This window comes from Haliotis asinina, chromosome 2, assembly GCF_037392515.1.
Source record: "Haliotis asinina isolate JCU_RB_2024 chromosome 2, JCU_Hal_asi_v2, whole genome shotgun sequence".
Taxonomy (NCBI): domain Eukaryota; kingdom Metazoa; phylum Mollusca; class Gastropoda; order Lepetellida; family Haliotidae; genus Haliotis; species Haliotis asinina.
In genome coordinates this window covers 745,468-767,886 of record NC_090281.1, presented here as the reverse complement: position 1 = coordinate 767,886, position 22,419 = coordinate 745,468, and positions in this window count along the sequence as shown.

Here is a 22,419-nt window from a genome sequence, read left to right as displayed (position 1 = left end):
TGCAGTTATATGTGTTAAACACTTGAAAATTATTAAATTTAGATTAAATTTCCCTAGATATGATCTGTCTTTTGAAAGATGTGGATGACCTCAGACCCGAGTGTCCATACTTTTGGACGCAGGCCGACGTAAACAGGCGCAGGCATATGGTGTTTAATCTGGACACTATTTTCAGTGATTCGTGTCAAATGATTTGTTTATTAATTGCAATAAACATCTAAACTTACAAATTAACCATGTTTCAGATACTACTGTAAAAGCTTAATGACATGGATCAATCTTGGATTGCCATATTGACGGTGTCTCTAAATCCACTTCTTGTTGCCATATTCCCTGAATCTCTAAATTTGTGATTTTGTTTGGTGTTAACGCTGCAACTGTCAATGATCAAGTGTGGGCAATGAATGTTGCATTAGACGCCACGATTAGTAATCTATACTTTGAACATGTATAATTAACGATATCTTCAAGGCAAACCACCCGATCCACTTAACTGTCTAATATGATCAACCAAGTATCATTTGAAATAGTGTTCTCATCTTCACAAAATAGAAACGTCTTTCTACCTTTCTTCATTTATTGTTTACACATGTTGCTTGTGAACCACGAATTTGTGATATGCCATATTCTTGGTATAGTTTGCCCAATATATATCAGTCTGTTCATGAAACAATGCTTGTAGAGTTTCGAATTTAACAAATAAAAAATGAGGATTGCTCAAAGATGTCTCAATTAATTCACTCCTTAAGTCATGGAGTGTAAATATATCTATTCACAATACGGGAACATAGGTAGCAGTTGTTACCAGGTATGCAGTTCCAGTGACGCTGTTCCCATGCCCGGGAATATATGGACAACAATGTCCCGCCACAACAATGACGTCCGAGACTACATGCCACAGTGTAATGTCAGGTGCTACTTTAGACAGGTTCACATCGTTTGTGATTAGAAATCTGTCGTGATATGCTCCGTGGATGTGTGCTATGATGATCGGGGTCGCTGATAGCCGAGATTGTAGAAAAGCGAGGAGAGCGAAGCTGGCAGAACGACTCTCTATAACGGTTACTGCCTTGACACCAGAGATTTACATTGGGATAATCATCATAACTTATTGTTTCAGCCACTAATGTAAGTGTGAACGATCTGTGTACACGGAATGGGACTGTTTCGCCTGTATTGAAGCCGTGTATGGCCTCGCCTTTGTGAATGCACGCACATATCAACATTATAACATTTCAGAGAATGCCATTGAGATACAATAAACTTTTCGCCTTCAAAGTTGGGTTAAATGCACGTGCTCTATTGTGAGTCGTTTGTGGCGGTAGCTGCTTATGTTTCTATTGTGCTTCTGTTGACAGAAAAAACATCTGAGCGGCACGCATTCTTGAAACATTTCTTCAGTTTGGACGAGAATGTTTGTAATGTACCAGTAACTCGCTCTCCGTAATGGCGTCTGACCATGACTGAGGGAGGCATGTCTGTTTCTCACACCAACTTAAATAACATCTAAATACATTATTGAACAATGCGTGATCGTTAAATGTATAGTCATTCGCTTTATCCGCAGTCTTGTTGATACAAATATTAAAGTTAGCCAAACACCACCTACATGTAAACAGGCTATAGGCGCTAGTCACACGCATGTCACATGTTTCAACACAGGCTACAATGTAATTATATCACTATTTTTTCTCACATATACGGTACAATACATCCGTAATATGGGATTAACTTGGGCAATTTACAAATGGCTTCATATTTCAGTCATGTGACAAATGGACTAACAGATTATATTTGCGAGATTGATGGAAAGTATTCTAGAGGTTCAAGAGGTCTAAAGCATTACAGTGGAGTAATTACACTTAGATTAATAGCCCCAACCATCCCGACTCCCAACGCACATAAACAAAAAAGTAATATGCACTGGCTTTAATTTTCCTATCAATTTCAGTGACTCTATGATGGTATTCAACATCGATATCTTGTTATTGGAAGGAATTCTATATTTGAATAAACTGATCTGACAGAATTTTTCCTGCTAACATGGAAATCGACTAATATGTCACTTTGCAAATAGACAATACCATATAAAGACACCCAGCATTTGATCAATCCAATGATTTGTAACTTTTCAAAATCGTTTATTGTTAATAGGGCACAGTCTCGTTATAGGTGACAATGTCGTGAGAAGGGCTGTGTGGAGCTGTATGGGGCTGTGAGGCCGGCATATGGTCCAGATTGTCGTGGACATTACAACCAGGTGAGACTGTCCCTGGACAATAGTGGAGAACGGAGGTGACAAGTACACACACAAACTGCCGCTGATGGGGATGCATATTTCAAAGCTTGCTATCACCGCGTGCTATGAGAAAATGGACAAATTGAAGTCAGTATGTACCAATGACAGCGCTGAATGATGACTTATGAGTTATTATTGGGTAATTTGGCCCTCGTTATGTCCATATGTTGGCTGAGATGAGAGTATTGAATTATCGGCGTGTATTTCATCTAGCAATAACCCCTGCATTGCCTATAATACCAGCATATGTCGGACACTGGCCGCGACACTACCCACCGATGTTACATCTACTGCCCTCTGACTTGTCACGAACATTTACCAGCATTCCTAATGCTGCACAAACATACCACACTGGCATATACCTACATATAAATTACAAGCATTCCTAATGCTGCACAAACATACCACACCGGCATATACCTACATATAAATTACAAGCATTCCTAATGCTGCACAAACATACCACACTGGCATATACCTACATATAAATTACAAGCATTCCTAATGCTGCACAAACATACCACACCGGCATATACCTACATATAAATACGTATTTAGATAATGTATTCATTCAGTATTTTCGTTACGGTCTGCTCAATATCGCTGTGTCGTCAAAACGTCTCGACTTTCTACATGTTCTTGACATAATAATACAGTGCCTAAGAGGCTGTTACCTATCTACCAAACTCCCCTACCAAACTCCCCTACCAAACTCCCCTACCAAACGTAGATCAGCAATTCAACGGTATAATATATAAGGTTTCAGAAAACGGTTTATCCACTGGTGTGTGTCTTATGGACTATTACATCACTCCTAGCTGTGTGCTGACCCACCCTTGGTATCCTCCTAAACCGACCACAACAGGACCACACACTCTTGTAGTACCAGGGATAGGGTGGTTCATATAGTCCCCTCACTGTAACCCACGGAGCGGCCTGACACTCACTCACTCACTCACTCACTCACTCACTCACTCACTCACTCACTCACTCACTCACTCACTCACTCACTCACTCACTCACTCACTCACTCACTCACTCACTCACTCACTGTACCAGCTGACGCAACATAATTCTCCGTCAGAACTTGTTTAAGGACTTGTGGAGCCTGCGTGATGTTTGTAATTACCATCGTAGCCTTTAACGGTTCAAAGATTTAATAATATATTGCTAAAGTTGTAAAGACTTTCTAGGTATTTCATTATATTCTAGGTACCCGCACAATATCTTTACGAGCGCATAATGGCATTGTCCCACATCTACTTCGTAGCCAAGAATTGCCATCAAGTACCGCCATTACTTGCCTTTTGTAATCAAACTTCCCCTGTTACTTCCAGAAGAGCGAAACGAACACACGAAGAGTGGCACAGGAAGTATCGAAAACAAGGAATGGCGAGTCCCGTGGAAAACGGAATTTCTCCTGGGACGACAGGCCGAATCAGTGCTGTTGATTGACATTTGGGCGAGATATGGAAATGAAATGTAGCTAATTACTGGCGTCAACACGCGACTCGGGCAGAGGCGGCAGTTAAAACAAAATTAATTGTCGACGTTATTCCACCTGAGACCTACAGGTGAAAAGCCTGCTAGGTGCCATTCCATATGTGATTAACTTAATTAAATTTCCAATCGATAATGAATGAAAATTTGATGTTGAGAGTATGTTGTTTGTTGCTAGCTTTTACAAGTGTAGGGCCCACTGCTTGCCGCAGCCAATACATCCAAGGGACCGGGACCGATCACACACCTCACCAACACACTTATATCCACCAAGCAAGGCCTACAGCAGTAGATAGACGACAACAGTGAGGCGGTTCCCATTGGGACTTGCTGGAGTCGGCAGCAGGAAACAAACAGCATCAGTAAGGGCTGCTGCTGTTTTCACGCCAGAGTTCAAGTGATAATCATCTGACTACCTGGAGAGGAGATCCGACTGCAGCAAGATTGGTGATTAAGAAATGTTAATTTATAAATGGGGACGATGAATTCGAACCGACCAGCCTGCTGTAAGAAAGCACTCGCATATAAGAGGGCAAAACGTTACTCTTTCACAGCCGTCATTTGATTAATTACAGTTGGAGACAATTCTCCTGGAGTTTAAAGAAATTGATTTTTTAAATATATTTGCGATAATGGCATACGTGTCCTCTCCCGTGGGACACATTGAGTCAATGCTCCTTACTCCAGATGTCGAGGCGTGTATTCGTGCTCAGATGTCGTATCGAATGGGTATGGTCAGATGTGTGCATGGTCATTGTCAGATGTTGTGTTGTATGGGCGTAATCACATGTTGTAGTGTCGTATGGGGATGTCAGCGGCAGCTGAATGGGCTTTTAATACACTTTAATCCATGGAATGTAGCCTAGTGGTTAAAGCGTTCGCTAGTTGGAAGACCCGGATTCGATTCCCACATAGGCACAATCTCATTCCTGGTGTCCCCCACTGTGATATTGCTGGAATATTGCTAAAACGTAAACTCACTCACTCAGTAATCCATGTACCTGTGTCACAGAGTACCGCCCCGTGCTGAGTAAAGCTGAACTACCGTGTCCCTCTGAATTGTGTAAACCGCCAGTGGCGTGAAGCACTATATGATATTCATGCTGACATTTCCTATTAAACAAAAGCACCATTACCAGCGAAAGTGTGCAGGCTCGTGTAGCATGTCTGTATTTAATGCACAGTCTGTAACATTGTGGGCAGCCCTCTCATGTTTCACACCGGGCTAAAGCTTACGGATAATGCTGCTACAAGTATTCCAAATATGAACATAATTCTTGCCGTGCAAACAGTTATGTTCTCTAGTCATGGCATTCATTAAAGGTTTTACAATTCTGACAGATTATACTGTTTGTTCCGTACCTATGCACTTCAAGAGATCCTATGCACCACGGCATCACCACATTCATCCTTTTTCTGAAGCTATCCTGACAGCACCACACCCACCTCGGTTCTGAAACACCAACCCCTGTTCTTGACATCCTCACACCCACCCCTGTTCTGAAGCTATGTTGATACCCTCACATGCACCCCGGTTCTGAAGCTAAGTTGACATCCTCACACCCACCCCTGTTCTGAAACTATCCTGACATCGTCACAACCGCTCCTGTTCTGAAGCTATGTTGACACCCTCACACCTACACCTGTTCTCAAGCTATGTTGACATCCTAACATCCAACTCTGTCCTGAAACTATCTTGACATCTTCACACCCGCTCCTGTTCTGAAACAGCCCCACCCTACATCCTACCACTTAGAAACCCTACCCAGCCCAACCCCTCACAGAGCTCACCAATCCCTGCCCCTTCCTGCCGGTCGAGGCTGCAGTTCAGGAACACCCTGGTGGATTGTGTTCTCAAGTTTATTTAACCCATATTAACCACACAGACATTTTTTTTCAAATCGGTGCTGTCTCAAGTCACCAAATTTTAGCCGATTTCAAAGGCGTTTAACATGAATATAAAAGAGTCCGCTAAAAGCAGGGGTGGTAAATTATAGACATTTCGGGAATTAGATCCGGCTAGCTGTGAACTAGTCTTCTGTATTCTCGAGATCTGGGAGAGATCTAGACGAGATGTAGACGATATGAGCGGCGACGCCATGAGAGGGCGGAGAGGAAAGGTAAAGATAGTTATTTCTCGCCATTAGCGGTTGCGGCAAATCCGCAAATCTTCGTTTTCTCGTGGGATATCAAAGACAAAAGTTTGGCATTTCTTTATGTGACTCGCGTCTGATATTTAGCGGCATTTAAGCAATAGCTCTCCTTGCTGACTACGTCCGGCAACACGTGCTTAGTGACAAGTAGTCTGTGTTTTGTTGTGTTTATTTCTGTGTAATTGTTGGCTGAGTAGCTAATGGTGAATCATCTGATTACAATATTTCCCTAAACACCCATCTGGATCTATTACCTGCCGTCCCTGGTTTAACAGCCCTGTCAGGGGGACTTAACGCAGTTGGCCAACTTCTGTCACCTCCGGGATGGTTTATGGTCGCGGTTTCCTCTCTGTAATAAACACGTCAGCTCCGCCTCATCAGTGAACGTTCACAGTAGCCACGTGACACAGCACCTCGCTTGTATCAGCCTGTTCAGCTGCATGTTCTATGTCTATTTCTGTCTCAAGTCTAAGAGGGACAGGTTTATGACCAGGCAATTTCTTTCTTACACCAAAAGCGACGTTTCGGTGTAGTTGCTATAAAGTTTCTTGTCTTAGTTCAGTATGGCGAAGTTTACAAACAGGCAGGATGACATTGTTTTGGAAGATCATGCCCTTGTTACTGACAGCCGATCCTTTTCTTCTGTGTTGTATATCACTTCTGCTATGGGGTGAATGTTACCGTCACCACCAGTATTGCTATAATCACTGAATCGTGCGCAATATGTCCTGAAGTTGCATTGTCACATATTTTGTATTGTTGTAGTTACACCTTTGTGCTGATTTGTTAACTTTTAGAATACAACTTTAGAATACACTTGTTGTTTTGGTTGTTTGTTGATTTCACACCCGGTGCCTTGACTCGGTCTAATTTACCTTTTCAATTTAAACTTGCATCAACATTTAACCAAGTTCACATCCTCCGGAGACAAATTATTTTTAACAGTTTTCTATTCAAAAACTTCCTCGACAAAAAGACATTTTCAGGTTATGTTGCAGAATGTCACTGTGGCTAAGAGTCATCATAGCAGTAGCAGACGATAGCTTCATATTACAGGGCAATCTGCTGTCACATTATTTGTGATCAAGTACACCATGATGCTATGAACCATATTGCTTGGTGTTGTACAAGTCGCTGGTACAGTGAACTAGGCATTTCTCCCAATCTCTGAAATCAGTGTCCAAATATACATTAACGCTTCTATCTATGCGTTTATTCCAGTGTCACAAGTCTACATTTCTGTCTCATATATGTGTTATACAATACATACATAGCGCACCCAAGGTATCCTCACCCACATGCTATGACTGATTATTACACATTAACTGATTATTTGAATACGGATTGTGTTGCAGTTCTAAGCTCATTACACGTGGGTTATTTAATAGAGAATATGTATTTCAGGTATTTTTTGAAAAGGACATGTTACGCCCTGCCTGACCCGGCTTCATCAATGCATATGCTTCTTTCACAAAAAGCAGAACTGGATACGTTGAGCGTTACTTGGATTATTTATTTATGTATTTTTCTGTCTGTATGTCTATTTATTTATTCACTCATTCACTCATACACTCTTTCATTCCTTTATTAATCTATTGAACTGCAGCCATTTATATATTCAATGATTTCGTCAGTTACTAGTTGTCTGCCTATCTGTCCAGTGTTTTTTACCCCTCCATTTGTCAATATGTTTATGTACCCATCCACCGACTTCGCCTGCACGTGCAACCGCACTACTGAATTCTACAACTATTCTCAAGATGTTTTCTTTGATTGCCATTCTAGAAGTTGAGGAGATGAATAATGGAGACATTTTTATGGATATACAACCTCTTTTTATGGATATATGCAAATCAAGCACCTTGGCAACGGCCTTAGAATCTTTGTCGAAATGTCGCCTATACAGAATAAAGACGTTGTACATCTATAAAAAAAACTGTCATCATTCGGCGTTTTTTTGTTTTTTGTTTGGCAATGCATTTATTTGTCTGTATTAGGATTTAAATACTTTTATTAATTTAAATATTTGTTACCAATTCAGTGTCTTGCTATTAAAATACCTGTGGCTTCATTATGTACTGAGATATAATTGGTCCATATAACATATACAAAACATCGGCCAGGAATCTGTGGTCGGGTCACTGTTGTGGTGTGTTTATGTCAACCATGTGTATGTTAGTTATACCCCAGCTGTGGGAGCACCAGTCACATGTCAGTCTTGTGAAGCCTAATCCCGGTGGAAGAGAGATTGATCAGAATGTTCAGGTATGACACCATAGCGTGTGATGACGTCATCGAAGTAAGAAATCACTATGATTGCTTTATTTTCAGGGATAAGGCACTGTCTGTTTCGTTGAGATAAGCTTCACCATTGATCTTCAGAGCTGATCCTCAGAGTTGAGATTGAAACTACAACTTGAAAACAAACGGTTTGCGTAAAGCGGGATCCCTCGGGTTACCTTTGCCGTGAAAGACAATGCAGGAAAACCTTTGTTCATACCCACAATGAAGGTTAACTGATCAGCTCTGGAAGTAACAACGTAATGAATAAGAAAATGTATTTTTCTTGATCGTCTTAGAAAGCGAATTGATTTCATTTTAATATCCGCGCACTTTTTCCTATGTTACATATGAGCATAGGGCTTGGGTCTGCACGGGCGATTACATCGGGTTTGTGTGCTGACAATGGGGTATTCATCCTGGAGACGGCGCGTGAGACGTAGAAGACGTCGTGTGAATAGGGAACATCGTCACCGCGATACTGTTGAAGGCGATCTTAGAGTTCAACAGCTTGATTTATCACAAATCAATATCGCCTAATACCTGACTTTTGGATTAATTACCTGTAATCACTAACAAGCCAACACCTTTTCATTACAAATCAAAGGCCGCGATCGCTAGTTTTCTTCCTTTATTATCGCTGAATGGCTGTTTTCGTGTAGCAAGTGTGTGGAAACGCGTTGTAACTGTCCAACACTTCTCTAATCAACTCGAGTGAGCGTGGCACGAGTCGCGCTTCCTGTCCGGGTGTAGCTCTGACAGAAATACCTTCCTCTATAGGGTAAAAGGCCGTGAAAGAGGAAAATTAAGCCAACTTTTTTTCTCTCGTGATTTCCTTCTTCCGGTCCCTAGGCAATAGATAAGTGTTGTTGGTCGTGATTAAATACCTGGGCCGTATTCATCGTTTCAGAGTCCATGCCGCCGGAGGAAAGCAGATCAATGTTTAATCGCTTAGATGTCTTAGGAACGTCAGTCTGGTCCAGGGCGATAAATGAAGTGCTCACAATCGACATTCTGTCAATAGCAATAATTACCCAAGATCAATCAGTAATTAATTCACCTCAACTCATTTGTGCGATTAGAAGTCTTGTATTGTCGTCAAGTACAGCGCAATTCTCTCTTGATTGGACCATTACGATAAGCTGATTACTGAAATAGCTGCCAAGTGATAGAAAAAAAACTTTCTTTAACACTCCATTGACGGTCATTCTGAGAGAAGCCAATCTCTAACCTTCTAAAGATTGGCGATACTTCCTGGCTGATACCTTTACCTCCCTCCGACATGCGCTGGGAAATCTGTGGGATGAAGTTGTGCGCAGCGGTTGGTGAGCTTGCCGGACTGTTTCCACCCTACCCTGTCAAAAGAAGGACAGATCAGAAGGTTAATTCCACTTTTGGGCGTGAGCCATTTCATATCAATGTTACAATCCACATAAATACTATGTATATACCTGCCGACAGGGTTGACAGCGGGTGTCATAGTTACAGCGATGTAGATACTGTACATAACGGGAGGACCTTAATTGTCATAAAATGCTATTAAAGTTACAAATATTTTAAGTATGATGTCTTTGGCTTAGGAAAGGGGACTTTTTAAGGTTAGTGAAACAGTTATACCTGCAGATATATGACGAGTTCGTTTCTGTAAAATGTTAAGACACAAATTTAGTGGAATTCACATCCGACATCACGACATAAAAGCATAAACAATATTTGTCAAGTAATTTTTATGTCCAAAACGGTACAGATATCACAAGTAACTAATTCATTTTTGCATTTTATCGATTCATATTTTGCACATTTACCGAATGTATTTTGTCCACAATATACACAACATGGCTTATGTCCCCGTGTAATATGACGTCTTTGTTCCAGACTAATAAACAAATAACATCATTAGACCTTATCAGACCCATTTCACGTGTACAGATACAGCGGTTTAGTCTCTAATCGCCTACATCTCTATTCGTCTACATCTCCAATCGCCAACAAAAACAAAGGTGACTATTTAGGATGAAAAAATGCACCCTACTCTTGTAATGAAACCTCCTGACCAGGGCTACAGCGATCTTGATTGACTGTTGTTTTACAAGAATATTCAGTGGAATAGGAAGATGAGAGTATATCTAATATGAATTCCATTATTTATTTAGATGAACAACATTGGTGAATGGACGTTCTTCTTTTAGAAGTGATTGTTTTTATAAATGTCCTAATATGTCAAAATATAAACAACTTTTTTTTGGTTTTTATTTCCAAGAGATACATGTTAGCATGGTCACCATGTGCCATGACTTGTAGTATTTTTTTCTCACTTTTGATATGGTGAGAGTTTGGTTTCTTTAATGCTCATAGTGTAAATGTTCCTCTTAATGCTAATAATGTAAATATTCCTTTTAATTCTCTTAGTGTAAATATTCCTCATAGTGTTCATACTGTAAATATTCCTCTTAATGCTCACACTGTAAATATTCCTCTTAATGCTCACACTGTAAATATTACTCTTAATGTTCATAGTGTAAATATTACTCTTAATTCCCATGGAGTAAATATTCCTTTTAATGCTCATACTGTAAATATTCCTTTTAATGCTCATACTGTAAATATTCCTCTTAACGCTCATGCTGTAAATATTCCTTTTAATGCTCGTGGTGTAAATATTCCTCTTAACGCTGATACTGTAAATATTCCTCTTAATGCTCGTGGTGTAAATATTCATCTTTCCTATTAGGCAGATGATGTTTAGGGGTTGTTAGGTTTCCCTTTAAAGCCAAATAAAATATTTTCTAACGTCAGTTCAATATGACCTTCTCACAATATTCCGCACCATGAGGACAATTCGGTCCACACTCCATTTACAAAACTACACTCAAACAGTAGATGCCACACAACCTCTCGCTCCTGTTTACAAAAGGTGCATAATGGTGAGTCACTTATTCAAGTCTTGTCTACATAAGTATTAAAATATTCTTAGTATACTTGTATTAGAAATATTTCAAATTTACACTCTGTGTACATCTATTGGACATTAATGTAAAATATCCCACTCATTCTGAGGAAATTGACTTCCTAATATTTCTTCCATTAAGACATAAATATCTTTTAATATCAATAAATAAACTCATTTTATACCTCTGTATACCACTTTTTCTTCTTTCAAATAGAAGAGTCCAGTTTCAGATCACAGGGATCGTTTATCATTGCGTAATCTGTGGTAAACAGATCATGACGTGTTCTTTTAAGAATGTAGGCGAACAGAGAACAACACGGTACAAGTGTCTGGTTCTTTTGTCTCCATGCGCAAACTACTGTTTATAAGAGCGCCCTGTTGCCTATCCGTCAGCTGGCTATATATCTATATATCTATATATCCCAGTAAATCCTTGAATTGCATATATCCCCCTCTTCAACCCATACCTTCATGTGGAAGTCATTTCCAAATGCATCACGAAGATAAGTGCTCTTCGCAGTTTTGAATTTTGTTTCAAATTCGCTTTGCTCCATTGTGTGGGGGAAAACATAACGTGTACTTGCAAACATTGTACATCTTGCCAGGTTTAATACATTACTAACTCACCATTCTTACTTTTGAAAGGAAGTGGTCGTATTATTGTCACTTAAAGTCAGTCAGCACTCCAACATTATGAAATGTGGGATAATATTATTATCCTAGAGCGATAATTATAGCTTTGAACATATATGTTTGCATCAGTATAATCTTGCTGCAAGAGGTGCTGTGTTCACTGTTAGACATTAAAAATAAAAAGCTTATTATTTAGTTATGGGAGTTCCGTTAGTAGAATATAAAAGGAGTTTTATAATTTATTGTACGCAAAGGTGTATCGATATTGATTCTGATGTACTTTGTAAACTGATTATGCTGTTGAAAAATATTTGAGTCAGGTATTCAGGTTTATAAGATTCCATCATCACAGTTTCGTTGTTCGAGCAATACTCAAATGATATCAGAGGGTAGAAAGCTTAACATTCCAAAAAGTGAGGTTGTGTCCCTTTTGTATTATCCCAGAAATGGAAACTGAATTTAACTTTTGCCTTATAAGTACATTTTATGAAGAACTTAGGATTTTATCCTGAATATTTTGGGAGTTACCCATCAGATAGAAAGTGTGTTCAATTATTTTTCTACAACTAGTCCATTAATCATAAAGATTTAGCCAATTTTTTTCTTAGGCCAAAAGAAGACATAGACATTTCTTAAATTTTGATAATAAATTGATAATGCTGATATCTCTGATGACAACATGTCGTTAATTGTATTTCATGTATGATGCATACTGGCGCTCGCGTGTATATGAGAAAATTTAAACTTGAAAATGCAAAATGGGTTGGTGGCCAGATTTCAAGAATAAACTAATTCATTCACGTTTTGCATAAGTTAGTGTATGTCTCAATCTAAATGTCGAATTTGTATGAGAGAATTGAAATATAAGAAGACAACTTTTGATGTGATCATCGGTACTTTTATTGTTGTTGATTGATTAAATCCGCAATGTTCATTCTGAAACATTGTTGGTGGACGAGCATCGCTTAGGACATTTGGGAAAGTATGCAAACAAGAAGTGAACTTTCCGTCGTTCTTCATCGTGTTTATAGACTAATGTTTGAAAACGTAAGTCTATTACATCACAAGCATAAATTCAAAATCAACTTCCTTACAACAATCTATCCCCATGTCTCTGTGAACTGAAGCCAAATATATCCGACGTGAAACCGAACGCCGCGCTGGGAAAGGGCAGATAGTAATATAAACAAAGCCAAGCTCAGATTTTAAGTCGTGTATCATTATCTGACACTGAGAGAGATCCATTCACCTCTCTCGCTGCATAGACTTCCTCACTAGTTCTAGAAGGAGTATCCTAGCAACAATTAGGAAATGAAAACAGGTTTATGGCAATGATTTGCCACTCAACAGAACGTTTTATAGTAAGCATGACACCACGCACAACGTTTCAACACTACTTCTCTTCATTTCTGACAAATTCACCTTGTCACAAAAAAAGAAAATAATAAAACGCAGATTGTCAGAATGTTTTGGACTACTTACATGTCATATTTACGTTTGTGTTGCTTTTTTCGCATTTTGACACTCTTTTTCTTCAGTCTCAATATATTTTGCTTGGAGATTAGACACGAGATCACGTTAAATCAGTTGGCACCAATTGCTTCATAATCACACTCTGGCCAGAATAGCTCGACGAACAAAGGTCTTATAACTGCATAACATTTCTGCACTTATGTTGAGGGTTACATTTTCATTGTAAGAAAAGCGAGTGTATGCATTTTCAAGTACTGACTATTAAACAAATTCCAATTTGTTTCACGAGTTAGAACGTCATTTGTTTTGTCCCTTCATGTGTTGGTAATCTATTATTTCAGACAGGTAAACATAGGTCTTGAAGTCTTTGAATCATGAACGATCTCTGCTATTTCATACCAACGACACAGTGCAGCAGTCGGACATCACTTAAACTCAAATTCTCACACATTTTACCCGAACTTACCCGACTACCCGTGTAGACATTTCACGTCTTACAGTGACAATTTTCACACTATATGTTGACAACTTCGTAGATTGTAATTGCATTAATTTTAATCAGTAACTTAATTCAATTGTAATAACTGACTGGAAAGTTTCACTTGTCCCGTAATAGCGTCAGTAGCGGTGGCCATCTGCACACCTTCAGCAGCCTGTTTAAGAATTGCAGATTTTCGAGTATGCCACTGTCACTGTCGCCACGCATGACGTACCGGAACGTGATATTGGGTGACATTTACATTCAATTTTTACATTGGAATAATAAATCAAGTAAACGGCCTTCTATTTAATTGTGTTATGTGGCTTCATCAAGTGTATATTGTGTCCTGCATGTGATCTACTGATTAGTTTTGGACAATGTAAATACTTCTGCTAATTTGGTCAGAGGGTAACAGCGGAGATAAGCAGCTGGAACCAGGAGGAACCCATCGAACATCTTTGGCAGGAGCAAGAGATCCCCCTGTTCAAAATCTGCTCCATGAAGAATATCAGAGTAGTCCTTTGCAGACAATTGGACGTTTGATGACTAGAGTGAGGATAAAACTGTTAGACTGTGCGAGGGATGGCTGCACCCGGCACTGATGTAGTCGCTAGTGCTGGTTCATTCAGGCATATCAGTCACTGAGACCACTGTGACAATCAGATTCGTGGTGTTCTTTCGTTTATTCCCTGCCGATTTTCAAAAAATGTTACTGTTTTGGTTTCCTTCAGATCCATTAAACCATGCATCTCTTCGTAATTGTTCAGATATCGCCATTACCACTTCACTGTTCTGAACTATTGGGGCAGTGAGAGGGCATGACCTGAATATGTTTTGCGATAGCCTTGACGCTACAGATTTTAGCAAAGAAATGAATTTACGCAGAGATGCCCTTACCGGAATGTGGAACATCAGACAGAGCCACAGTCTTATCCTACAATTAATAGCCGTCAAGTCAAAGGTACTGGTCAAAAGAATGTCGTCATCAGCAACAACCATATAAACTGTGAATAACACATTTTAAACAGATGTTAGGTAGCTAACACTTTAGGTACCCAATGGGAATACCCTCTCTGTTTCAAATGTATGGGTATCATACCCATACGGCAAAAAGCTTATCTGGATTTCTGAAAGAATATTTCAAACGTCCAGTAACACTAATGTAGAGTCATTCGCCAGCATTAGAGGACACCGGACATCATCTTCAACAGTTCAATGCATCTCTACAAATCTTGTTTGCTGATTTCTTCTCTGCTTTTAATACCACACCGACTCATCAGCTTTTGGAATTTTTAATTTCTGTTTGATAAACACTCTTAAATGAATAAAATCATTTTTGAAAACAGAACTCATTTGGTGACACTAAATGGTTTGAAACTTTCACATCCACCCTCATGGTTGATCATGTGTAGGCACTTTGACAAATAATAACACCCTTCCTGACCCTATTTCCACCCAATAAAGACAAACAAACCAGTCCAGTGCACATACAGTAGACTCTCTATCAAACTACAACTGGCTTCTGGACTGCTGGAGAATGTTATTTTACTTAGCTGACAAAGACTAACACATTTAAACAAACAACATTTATCAAGATATAACTCTCTTCTGGACTCACGAAGCTGTATTAATGCTATTTTATGTCCAATCACTATAAAAAATGTTTAGATAAACACATACGACACTATCAACATCAAATCAATAATCTGTTCCGGAAGCAAAAGAAAAGCTCGCCTAGAGAATATTGGAAAATGCTGAACAAAGTGCATGGTAAACAAATTGAAAATAACCCCGATGTTGACACTTTTTGTAATTATTTTGTTGGAAAAAGTGAGGAATTCGAAGTAAACGAGGCTGATTTGGACGAGAAATTGACTGAGACATATACTTTCAATACTGAAACCCTTAACAGCAATATTTCACGATACGAAAATAAAATTTGCGGTGAAACAGTCTATTAGGGAATAAAGCATCGGGCGTTGATTTAATCGAAAATGATTTTCTGATTGACTCAATCAATCTACTTATGCCTCTATTTATAGAACATTTCAACCTTATATTATCATCGGGTATTCTACCGGACTTGCCGCTTCCCGGCGTTGTTAAGCCAATCTATAAAGGTAAAGGATGCAACCTTAATCCCAGCTCGAACAGAGCTTTAACCTTAAATTGTCTTGGTAAACGTTTTACAAGAGTGTGAAATAACAGACTGAATACATTCTTAGATACCAACAACATCCTTAACCCAACTCAAGCAGGCTATAGACAAGGGATTTCCACATGTGATAACATTTTTGTTATGCAAATGATGATCCAAATACTAAAACTCTCTAACAAGAAACTATATACAGTATTTGTAGATTTCACTAAAGCATTTGAAAAAGTCTTGTGGCATAAACTAAAAAAAACTGGGATAGATGGGAGATTTTTCACACCCATAAATAATATGCATCATAACATAAAAGCTAGAGCAATGATTGGAAATGCCAAATCAGACGAGGGTGTGCGACAAGGTGAAAACCTTTCGCACATTTTGTTTTCTTTATACCTAAACGATCGTGAACACACATCTCTTTGACAGTAGTTGTAATGGTTCTAAAAAGTATTTTACTTAGCTGATAAAGGCATTTAAATAAATAACATTTATCACGATAAAACTCTCTGCTGGACTCACGAAGCTGTATCAATGTAATTTTACTTAGTTGATTACTTTCTACGCTTGTCCAAGTTTGCGGAGTCAACTCTGTGCCATCCATGTTATGTCTGGTAATATTATGTTTCCAGTTGCCTTCACCCTCATGCCAAACAGACAACGAGCTACTTTATGTATTACTCTTCTGCGATATCGCAGATGTAGTCCTGACTACATCTGGAGCTCAACTCAACCCAGACAGCGTGTAAAGAGACTTTGAATTACCTCCCTTTATTTTTGCAGTTACTATATATCATCTTAATAAATGATGCACTCTGAGAGTTGCTTTTTATATTTTCCTTAATTGGATCATACCATGTAGACATGTTGAATATTTTCATTTTCTATTGCAAATGTGCCTAAACGAACTAACTTTTTATTATGCTTTTCGGACTGTAGGCGCAATGTCACATAGGCACAATGTGTCTTAGATACATAAATTCAAGTGCTCTTTGCCAACGCATCGGTGATATCTATGTCAGACAGCAAACTGTCAGACAGGCACAAACATCATTGAGATATATCACATTTTCATAACCCACTTTGCCGGGGTCACAGGCCGGGAAAGCCACATTTCCAAAACAAATAGCCAAAATTGATGTGGCTCTCCCGGCTATAGTTACGATTGCGCGAACATGGAATGTGGCTCTCCCGGCTATGCTATCAAACCACGCTTAATACGGTAACCCATTACCGTATGGGAGAAGGAGATCGTCCGAATACTACATCTCATTCAGTTGTTGGCTCAGAAGTTCAGTCCTGATCAAACAAGTTTGGACATGCATGAAATGTACCGTCACAAAACACAACATCTGCATAACACAAGTGTTCAATGTTCTTGTCCGTTGTGAAAATAAGGACGTCGTCAATAAGGGAACTGGTCGCCACCTTCTGCTCTTGAATGCTTCTCCTCCAACTGGATCTGGGGTCTGCTGGCAGGAAGGCGGGGCAAGGTCTTGTGTCTCTAGCGGTAGAGCATGGTAGTGAGGGACTTCAGAGCTGGTATCTGTTTCAGAAGGTCATCTTGGACGATGTCGTGATGTTGGCGTAGTCCTGAGATCTCTTCGCGATGGTGGGTATGGGTTTTTTTCAGTCCTTGCTCTCTCCATCAGTCTCGCTTTGAAGGCGTCAACTTCAAACTCAAAAGGAAGGGCATCGTGAGAGTGATCCATAATCTCAATGGAGTGGGACATCTCACTCTGAGTTGTGATCCGTGCAGTGCACTCAGAAACATCACAAGACCAGTATTTGCCTTCACCGCGAGTGCTCTTACGCCGAAACTTATAGCCATCATAGTACAAATGCCTGCCTCCTCTCACACTCTCAATGAAGTTTATTTGAACTTGTGCATTTGCCATGGTTCTGACGTGGAGTGAACAAGAAGTCATTTATATACGATAGGGACAAACACGATTGACTCAGTGTCAATTAAATTTGAAAGAAGTACGCCTTTGATCTCACACTCGGGGGAAGAAACATCGGTTAGATTACTTTTTTACCAGTTACGGTAATCCATTAATCAATTAACCTGTTGGAAATGTGGCTTTCCCGGCTACATCCTTGTAATCGGAAATGTGGCTTTCCCGGTACCAGTAATTTTTGAAATGTGACAGTCCCAGTCTGACACCCTTTGCCGGACAGCTGATGTAACGGGTTAAGAGTAACGGTCCTGTAGTTTGCTGTCCCTAGCCTGATCTTTGAAGAGCATGGTCTGTTGTCAGTGAGTAGTATATCATTGAGAGGACATGAGGACAGATGGAACTCGTTAATTACAAGGCACTAATTTCTTTTCGGTGAATTCGATTTCTGTTACCTAAACTGAGTAAAGGTTTTTCACATTATTATTTCTGTCATTGTGCCTCTATATAAAGAATGTAGATATGGGACCCTCATTACAAAATGGCAAATGCGCAAGTTAACATTATGTTCAATCCAAATTCAAGTTGATGTAGACACTAAGCAGTGTGCTGAGGGTGACGAGCTGCTGCCCTGCACCATTTCCAAACAGACTGACCTGGAACGATTAATCATGTAGGCTGCCACTCTAAATGTTCCTTCAGCCTTTTGTTTGAAAACCTTCTTAAAACCAAACAGCAGTCCAGCGAGGAAATTACACTTTGTCCGCTGCAGACCGACCCTCAAAGGGATTGTATCTTGCCCTGGATGATCTTCTTGCAGTGCCATGTTAAAAGTGCGCCTGTTATTAATATTTATGTATATTTATGTCCTACGTTACGATTTGCCATCAGCTGGCGTCTGGTCGCCAACAAACAAATAGGACCCTGGTTCCGTTCTCTCCAGCCAGCATTGTCATTGATCACACAGTGCCATCTAGAAAGTGGTCAAATGTAACATATTGTCATATATGGGATTACACTTTCGTAGTACACATTCTGGAACTTTTTGGGGTTGAGTTCCATGCTGCTTTGCTCTCAGGGTATGGGTCCGAATACCACATGAGACTCAACTCCAAAGTACTAGAATTTGTACATTACCAAGAACGTATAATCCCAAATATACACCTGGAAATTAATCAAGCAACACCCCAATTTTTTCTATTGGAGCAACTTTGAAGTGTTCTGACAATCAAAATATGCCGGGTTGATATAGTTTGACACTTTTTTATTCAACAGACGATCTCTGACAAACAACTTAAAGGGAAAAAGTATCAAGACTTTGCTTTATTGCAACGAAATCCAAATTCTTAAAACTGTCTTAAATTCATGAAAAAATGGACACAATTTACTATTCATCCACAGACGTTGTTGTCAGGTGTATTAACACAAATGTCACATGGAAAGAAAGAACAGTCATCTGAGAGTCTGCACACCGACTTTCATCAATATCTAGTGTGTCCTCCCTGCGCACGCACCACCGATTCCAGACGCCTCCTCATTCCTTGGATGAGTCTCCGGATCTGATTCTGGGGGATCCTGTTCCACTCCTCATGCAGGGCAGCCGTCAATTCGTTGAGATTATGGACTGGTGGGTCTCTCTGCCTCACACGACGGCCAATAAAGTCCCACAAATGTTCAATGGGGTTGAGGTCAGGGCTCATGGCAGGCCATGGAATTCTGTCAATTGCATTTTGCCGCAAAAAATCATTTACAGCATGCGCCCTGTGAGGTCTAGCATTGTCGTCCATAAATATGGGTCTCGTTGCCAGAGGATGGTTCTCAAAATGAGGTACCACAGCCCTGTCAAGAACCTCCTGTTGGTAACGAACACCGTTAAGGTTGCCACGGATGGTAATGATATCCAACTTGCAGTTCATGGAAATGCACCCCCAAAGGCCACAGTCTCCTGGATGTTCCGTGGAGCCATTGCTGTGTTCCTCTGCCTCCAGACCCGAGTACGACCGTCCACCATGTGCAGCAAGAACCGGCTCTCATCTGAGAAATGGACCTTCCTCCAAGAGGCAATGTTCCAGTGCAAACGGTCATTACACCAGGCCAGTCGGGCTGCCTTATGGGCTGGAGACAGTCTGGGTCGCTTGATTGGCCTCCTTGCCCGGTATCCTGCAGCTTTCAGACGATTCCGAACAGTCCTGTTCGAGATGGGTCTCCCTGGAAGCCACTCCTGTCTCAACCGAGAGCTCGAGTCGAAGGACCTGCGCCGTACAAGTCTCAGTAAAGCTCTGTCCTCCCGGACTGTGGTCTTCCTGGGTCTTCCTGGTCTAGGCAGGTCTTTAACTTCATTAGTGGCCCGGTATTTTTTCAAAAGTTTTGAAATTATGGAATGATGTCGTCCGATTTGAGTCCCGATTTGTCTTAGAGACATACCAGCATTCCTCATGCCGATTATTTGCCAACGAGTGGCCTCTGATAATTTCCTACGTGCCATGACATTGAAATGAATGAAAAACCGAATGCAATCGACAACCTGCGCTTGTAAACACCCCAGGGAAAAAGTGCATTTTTCGAAAGTTGAGGTTAAAGCAATGCACGTGCGCTGTGCAAGCTTCACGCGCGTCATATCAACCCATGAAAAGCTCATGCTGTATGTCAATACATCAAAATTGAATAATCAATCATCAAAATTACTTCGTTAAACTTTGTTAAGTTTTTATGTGTCTTTGAATTTGGTGTTGCTTAATTAATTTCCATATGTATATATTATTTGTTACAGTACTGTTCTTTGACTTTCTGTTTGTATCCTCTTTCATTATTAACAAGTCTTACCTTGCCTTTATTATGGACGTACGGGTGAAATATGGGCCCGTCTGTAGGACTATGCATAATATCCGCATCCCCACAGAACCCATAATTCCACTGTATGTATACAGGCATAGCATGGCAAAGCATGGCAAAACATGGCAAAACTGTGAGCATATGGGTATGTGTTGCCTTTACTTACTGCATTTTGTATGCCCTGTCCAGATTCACGGGAGAGAATATTGTAATCAGAGACGATGACGTCACCGCTTTACTTCTCACATCGATTACTCCACACAAAGCATAACTGCACAAGCGTTTTTCCCGCATTGAAATATTGGTTATCTCCCTTAGACTTAGCAGTGGCGTCCGACTATCGTTCACCCGTACGTGAAGAAACGGACGGATGGACGCACACGAATACTGCAAAGACGCACGGACACGCGCAAGCAATCGGATACGTGCTTTTCCAGGCAAACTATGACCTGTCATTGTGTTATTTGCCTTGGTAGTTTTTACTGCACTGGACGGCAACATTGGTGACAATGCTTCTGCCGCTCCATTGTTGGCTGGGCACATTTTCTGTTTAACGGAAGCGGGTGGGACGACGCCCGTGCACCAACGTTGTCAGACGGCGTCGGTAAATGTAGAAGGGTGGTGGTTTATTGTCACATACTGTATTGTCATGTTGTTGCATTGTTACACTGCTTTGTCACTGTAACGACTAGGTGTTGACTGCTCTTGTGAAGGGAATCAATGATAAATAGCTGCTGACGCGTGTCGCTGATTTGTTGTCTTCTGTCATTACTGACCTGTGTTATTACCAGGATTGAACACGGCTGGCTACTGGTGTCAAAGTTGAAACTGTATTGTACAACTGACACAGACTGCACCACAGTCACTTCACTACCGTTGACAACCTCACTACCGCTGACAAAGTATAACTACTGCATATAACTTTACTGTTCCGTGCAAATTCACTGCTGTGTACATTCCAACCGTTGTGCATAATTCCACTCCTGCGTACAACCTAACAACTGCTGTGTACATTTCAACCGTTGTGCATAATTCCACTCCTGCGTACAACCTAACAACTGTTGTGTACATTCCAACCGTTGTGCATAATTCCACTCCTGCGTACAACCTAACAACCGTTGTGCATAATTCCACTCCTGCGTACAACCTAACAACCGTTGTGCATAATTCCACTCCTGCGTACAACCTAACAACCGTTGTGCATAATTCCACTCCTGCGTACAACCTAACAACCGTTGTGCATAATTCCACTCCTGCGTACAACCTAACAACTGTTGTGTACATTCCAACCGTTGTGCATAATTCCACTCCTGCGTACAACCTAACAACTGTTGTGTACAATTCCAACCGTTGTGCATAATTCCACTCCTGCGTACAACCTAACAACTGTTGTGTACAATTCCAACCGTTGTGCATAATTCCACTCCTGCGTACAACCTAACAACTGTTGTGTACATTCCAACCGTTGTGCATAATTCCACTCCTGCGTACAACCTAACAACTGTTGTGTACAATTCCAACCGTTGTGCATAATTTCACTCCTGCGTACAACCTAACAACTGTTGTGTACAATTCCAACAACTACGTACAACCTCATTACTACGTTCAACTCAACTGATACGCACAATATCACAACTGCGTACAACCTCATAACTGCTTACAACCTCATAACTACGTACAACCCAACTCATGTGCACAATGCCACTACTGCGTACAGCCTCACAACTGCGTGCAACCTCACAACTGCGTACAACCTCATAACTGCGTA